Source organism: Nyctereutes procyonoides, unplaced genomic scaffold (assembly GCF_905146905.1).
Source record: "Nyctereutes procyonoides isolate TBG_1078 unplaced genomic scaffold, NYPRO_anot_genome, whole genome shotgun sequence".
In the NCBI taxonomy this organism is placed as follows: Eukaryota; Metazoa; Chordata; class Mammalia; order Carnivora; family Canidae; genus Nyctereutes; species Nyctereutes procyonoides.
Genome location: NW_026575046.1, coordinates 20547938 through 20553411, shown reverse-complemented (window position 1 = coordinate 20553411; position 5474 = coordinate 20547938). Strand labels below are relative to the sequence as shown.

At 39.6% G+C, this 5474-nt stretch overlaps 1 pseudogene; it reads left to right on the top strand.

The window, feature by feature from the left end:
* The first annotated feature begins 854 nt into the window (after positions 1-854).
* On the top strand, positions 855-989 carry LOC129509919 (thymosin beta-4, Y-chromosomal-like; annotated as a pseudogene).
* The last annotated feature ends 4485 nt before the right edge of the window (positions 990-5474 follow it).

Here is a 5474-nt window from a genome sequence, read left to right as displayed (position 1 = left end):
CAATGGTATAGTTCTAGTCCAAGTCCAAGTCTGCAGGCAGGCAAATACCAATGTTCCAGCTAGAAGATAGGCAGAGAAAGCAAATGCTCCTTTACTTGGCCTTTTGCCCTATTGAGACCAGCAGTTAATTAGATGAGGCTGACCCATATTGTAGAGGGCAATCTGTTTAATTCACCATGATCAAATGTTAATCTCATCACAGATACATAGAGAGTAATATTTCACCAAATACCTGGGTACTTACCTCTAGTCAAGTTGACACATAAAATTAACCATCATACATGCCCTTTGTGGATTCTGACTGCACCTTTCAAAACTTTAACACTTAACAATTCTACTTAGAATACGATTCAAGACTTCCTCTACAACACTCATCCCCAATACACACAGAGTTTTCTTGAATATATAGTACTGCATTTGGATATTAATACAAATTTTTCATATAAAACATTAGCTGACAAGTGTATTACAAAGATACCTATATTCTAAAGTTTAAATATCAAAATCCAAGAGGTGTTTCACCAGGGAAATATTAAAGTATACCAGTAGCTACTCTAAAAATATGTAAACATACACACCAGCATAGGTGTGTAAGAATATTTGCAGCAGCTTTACAGTAACCAAAAACTACAAACAACCTGAATGTCCACTTATGGTTGCATAAATGAGTTGTGAAGTATTCACACAACTAAGAAAATGATATAGCTAAATGCTGTAGTATGGGTGACATCACAAATACAATATTGAACAAAAGAAAGAAGGATAAAAACCATTCCAACAGGACACTTGGAAGTGGCTATGGTGTAGATCAGAGTATACTTTCTGGAGTGCCTCATTCTGCTTCCTCTGCAACCATGTCTGACAAACCCCATATGACTGAGATTGAGAAACTTGATAAGTTTAAATTAAAGAAGGCAGAAAAGTAAGAGAAAAATCCACTGTCTTTAAAAGAAACGACTGAACAGGAGAAGCAAGCAGGCAAATCGTAACAAAGTGTAGGCCACCAATATGTACTATACATTCTACAAGCACTGCCTTCTTATTTACTTTACTTCTATTAGCTGTTTAACTTTGTAAGATGCAAACAAATTGGATCAAGTTTAAATGACTGCTGCCCTTTTTGCTCATCAAAGAATCAGAACTCCTGACAATGAATGCTGAGCCTGCCTCCCCCAATTGCTTGTCTGGCTGGCAGGGAAGGAAAAGAACTTGCATGTTGGTGAATAAAGCCGGGGGATGGGGGAGTGGAGGACAGTGAGAAATCTAGAATAAAAACCAAGTTGGTCCAAGGTGTCCTGCAGACTGTAAAATGCAGTTTAATCAGAGTGCCATTTTTTTGTTCAAATGATTTTAATTATGGGAATGCATAATTTTTAATAAGCAAACTAAAAGTTTAAAATATGAAAAAAATCCAGCAGTATCATTCCATTCATACTAAGTTCAAAAAAGGTGAAACCAGACCATTGTTTAAGGATGTATATATATAGGTTGTAAAAGCGTAAAGAGAAAGGTATGATTATCACAAAGCCAGAATAGTGAATATCTTCAGGGTGAAGGGCTAAGATTATAATTAGGGAGGAGACCAAAAGCTGAGTGTGCTTAGAAGCTGCCAAAGTTCTATTTTTTGACTTGGGTTACACTAGTGTTTGTTTCATTTTGTTATTGTAAATTAAACAGAAAAAATATATTCTTATAAACTCTTCTATAATAAAAAAAAGGAAAAGAAATAAATGGAAAAAGTTAGGTTAGGCATTAATGTAGAAGATATGAAAAAAAAGAAGATATGATTACAGGATGTTGGTGAAGGGTACCACCTCTTCTTGCTGTGTCTGAGCATCTGTCAACACATATATAATTGAATTACAGGAGAGAAAAAGAAGGACAACTAAAATAAGTCAGGAGAAAAAGCATTTGCAAAGGAGCTTATACTTACAAAATTCTCAAAAATAATACATTTGTTGGACTAGAAATTCATAGATGAAAACTCTTCCATATGAATTAAAAGCTTAAAAAACAATTTAGAAGAAGATAAAAACTGAATGCCTTAATGGGGACATAACAGGCATTCATAAAATTATAAAATGTAAAAATGTTGTGAACATGGTTTTATGCAATAAATCCTGCAATTTTCACAACATGAGGATGCCAATGAACTTCAAAAGAAGTCATTTTCAGCAGTTAGGAGAAATTGTATCTTACACAGACAGCAGTAAATTTGCAGTAAGTCACTGTTATTACATGTCCTTAAATTTTGGTATGTGACAGGGAAAAAAATTTCAAATAAATAAACACCGAGTCAGAATATTCAGCCTCAAAAAAAACTGTTCCATAATTTCATAACTTTAAAATTCAATAAATAAAATTCAATAAATATTTTTCAACACTTTGACCAAGCTCTGGCACTTGAGGCAAAAGTTCAGAAACATTTCCCTAGCGATTTCTGATTTCTCATAGAGTGCTGCCCTCTGCCGGAAGCTGTAGCCACATCTGATCCCATAAATGAGTTCTTCCTGATGGTACTTACATTTTTGCAAAAATTTCCACTTTTGTCTTCAGAATGAAACGCATCTATCTTCTCGTTAAAACACTTCATTTAAAATTAGTTGTAAACAAACTAAAGATGTGTTATGATGTGTTTTCAAGTAAACTAAAAAAAATTAACCAACTTTTGTATTTAGAAAGAAACCATAAAATGGTAAGCTATATATTATCAATTGGATTGCATTATTCAAAGTACAGGAACTAAAGTTTGAATTATTTTAAAGTAATTTTAAAAACAAGTTCAGGGCTAGATACATGAGCAATAAAAATGAATTTTAAAATTACATGTTCCTCAATACTTAGTTTAAATTACTATTCTATAATTAAGCGGCCATCACTAGAAACAGTCTTCTTAATGTTATCACTCCAAACCAGTTTTGAACTGCTTGCATAATATTGCCTTCAAAGTTGTTTAAAAGACATAAGAAAGTCAGTCTAATTGTTTTATAATTACAATGTTTTTACTAAAAACATTACTAAATTTCATTGTTAGTATTATTTGCAAACTTAACTAAGAATGCCATTTTTATTTTAGAGCAGATATGATTTTTAGAACTAAAGAAAATAATCATGTATATAAATGCCAGGTGTCAGCTTTTGCTTAGAATGTAGAAAGTTACAAGACAATGCCATTCCTACCCTAACAATAACAAGCCAGATAACCAATAAAATCACAGTTTATTAAAAATTCATCAGAGAGTCAAAAATGGAGGAAAATATCTAATGAATTAAAATCCAGAAAGTTACAAACCTCTCTAGAGTGAAGAGATCCAACAGTTTCTTTCATCCTTGGTGAAGCAGTGGAAGAGAAAGCGGTCAAGAGAAATAGGTAAGAAGAAAACAGCTGAACTTCTTTAAAAAAATTTGTAGACCAAGTGTAGGCTGTCATGAAGGTTGAGAATCCTTAGGACATAGAGTATGCCCACCTACCAACATTTTCTCATGGGCCTTCATAGGGGGTCATGAGAAGTACTGGGATTAGGATAACAATGCTAAGAGAAACTTTCACACACTAGGGTTTTACAATGATGCAGCAGACACCTAACTTCAGTGGAAGAGGGAAGGGAATGCTGAGACATCTGCTCCTCCAAGGTACGGTGTACAAGACCTCATGAACTCTGAGGGCAGGAAAGGAGAACTGAGGCAAGTTCTATAAGATCTTGGGGACCAATACTGAGTAAGAGGCAGTGATAATCTCCAAGTGGGAGAAGGGCAGGAAAGCAGAAAGAGACTCTCCTCTGAGGTATAAGCATAGGGGGTTTACTGCAATGTGGAGGCAGCAGAAGAGAAACGAAATGACCTCCTTAGGGACTTGAGGTCTTCAGTGAGTACTAAGCAATGACTGATTTGGGCTATGGTAGAGGCAAGAATGCTGAGAGACGTCCCTCTGAGATGCAGATAACCAGGATCTGTGGAAGACTGAAGGCAAAGCAGAAAAATGGAAACAAATCCTCCAGATACTGGTTATCAAGTCTGGTTAAAAGAAAATTCTGACCCCTTGCACAAATTATTTGAAGCCTATGGCAAAATAAACACAACTAAAGAAACAGCCAAGCCTAAATCCAACTCAAATATAGATGAGATTTACTCATCTTCTTACATTTTATCTCTTTTTAGGGGCCTGATCAAAGGAATGTGCCCTTTTCTGGGTGTAAATATTATTTGCCTCAACTTCTATTGCACTATTATCAATATCAAACCATCGATCACAGAAAAAAAAGTGACTTGTTCTCAAAAGAGACGAGAGTCAATTAAAACCTGATCCAGGGGGGCGGGGCAAGCTGGCAGAGGAGTGGGTTCCCCAGGTCACCTGTCCCCACCAACTTACCTAGGTAATTTTCAAATCATCCTGAAAACCTACAAATTCAACCTGAGATTTAAAGAGAGAACACCTGGAATGCTACAGAGAGAAGAGTTTGTGCTTCTCACGAGGTGGGAAGGCGGATAAAATAAAATAAATAAATAAAAAATAATAAGAATCAAGTAGGGGAGAGACCCCCACGAGGAGCTGGGCTAAGGGGGGTTGCGAAAGCTTCCAGGACAGGAGAAGCAGGAACTTTTAAAAATCTGCAATGGATTCTTTCTGAACAGAAAAGCACTCGCAGGGAACTCGGGCAGGATCCCAGGAGGGGCAGTGGGGCCCCCAGGTTCCCGGGATCCTAACAAAGGAAGCGCGCCCCGGGGAGAGCGCCGCACACCCCAGGGGCCCAGCGCCCGGCGGGGCCTCCGGAGCAGCTCAGGCGGCAGCTCCACGCAGAAGGGCCTGCACGCCTGGAGATCGCGATTCCAGCAGTGCAGGTCCCAGAGACTAGGGTGCCGGGGGACACAGCCCAGGATCCTGTGCTCCCCCCGGACAGGCGGAGACGGGTTGGGCCCAGGACAGGAAGGACGCTCCTGCCACCAGGTGACCCCGAGCTGTGCAGATCAGCGCTTTCCGCCCCCGGAGCATCCAGGCGGTGCAGACTGGGAGCTGCGGTAGTTATTGCAGGAGCTGACGCCGGGGCTGGAGAGCTGCCCGTCGCCACTGTTGTTCCTCCTGGTGTCACCCTGTGCCTTGGAGGGTCAGGGTTGTCAGGGTTGCCAGGGAACAGGGGCCTCCCAGGATAAACAGCTCCCACTGAGCCGTGCACCGGCAGGGGGCAGGGAAGCTCCCCCAGGTGCACACACCTGAGAATCAGCACAGCAGGCCCCTCCCCCAGAAGACCAGCTGGAAGAACAGGGGAAGGGCAAGTACTTGACCAAGTAGTGCTGGAAAGCTCCAGGGGAAGTCGAGGAATTACAGTATATAGAAGCAGAGGATACCCCGCCGTGTTTTTTTTTTCTTCTTCTTCCTTTTTCCAGTACAACTCGCTTTTAGCCTCTCTGCACTGAACAAAATGACTAGAAAGAACTCACCACAAAACAATAATCAGAAACAGTACTCTCTCCCAGAG